Genomic DNA, 1,389 nt, shown 5'->3' with positions numbered 1-1,389 from the left:
TAACCCGTACCCTAACCCTAACCCGTACCCTAACCCTAACCCTAACCCTAACCCTAACCCGTACCCTAACCCTAACCCTAACCCTAACCCTAACCCTAACCCTAACCCTAACCCTAACCCTAACCCTAACCCTAACCCGTACCCTAACCCTAACCCGTACCCTAACCCTAACCCGTACCCTAACCCTAACCCGTACCCTAACCCTAACCCTAACCCTACCCTAACCCTAACCCGTACCCTAACCCTAACCCGTACCCTAACCCGTACCCTAACCCGTACCCTAACCCGTACCCTAACCCGTACCCTAACCCGTACCCTAACCCGTACCCGTACCCTAACCCGTACCCTAACCCTAACCCGTACCCTAACCCGTACCCTAACCCTAACCCGTACCCTAACCCGTACCCTAACCCGTACCCTAACCCTAACCCGTACCCTAACCCGTACCCTAACCCTAACCCTAACCCGTACCCTAACCCTAACCCTAACCCTAACCCTAACCCGTACCCTAACCCGTACCCTAACCCGTACCCTAACCCTAACCCTAACCCGTACCCTAACCCGTACCCTAACCCTAACCCTAACCCGTACCCTAACCCGTACCCTAACCCTAACCCGTACCCTAACCCGTACCCTAACCCTAACCCGTACCCTAACCCTAACCCTAACCCTAACCCGTACCCTAACCCGTACCCTAACCCGTACCCTAACCCGTACCCTAACCCTAACCCTAACCCGTACCCTAACCCGTACCCTAACCCGTACCCTAACCCGTACCCTAACCCGTACCCTAACCCTAACCCGTACCCTAACCCTAACCCGTACCCTAACCCTAACCCGTACCCTAACCCTAACCCGTACCCTAACCCTAACCCTAACCCGTACCCTAACCCTAACCCGTACCCTAACCCGTACCCTAACCCTAACCCGTACCCTAACCCGTACCCTAACCCTAACCCTAACCCGTACCCTAACCCGTACCCTAACCCTAACCCTAACCCTAACCCTAACCCTAACCCTAACCCTAACCCGTACCCTAACCCGTACCCTAACCCGTACCCTAACCCTAACCCTAACCCGTACCCTAACCCTAACCCGTACCCTAACCCGTACCCTAACCCTAACCCGTACCCCTAACCCTAACCCGTACCCTAACCCTAACCCGTACCCTAACCCTAACCCGTACCCTAACCCTAACCCGTACCCTAACCCTAACCCGTACCCTAACCCGTACCCTAACCCTAACCCGTACCCTAACCCGTACCCTAACCCTAACCCGTACCCTAACCCGTACCCTAACCCTAACCCGTACCCTAACCCTAACCCGTACCCTAACCCTAACCCGTACCCTAACCCTAACCCGTACCCTAACCCGTACCCTAACCCTAA

Source organism: Balaenoptera borealis (genome assembly GCF_965194805.1).
Source record: "Balaenoptera borealis genome assembly, chromosome: 12".
Classification (NCBI taxonomy): Eukaryota; Metazoa; Chordata; class Mammalia; order Artiodactyla; family Balaenopteridae; genus Balaenoptera; species Balaenoptera borealis.
This window is presented reverse-complemented; position numbering follows the sequence as displayed.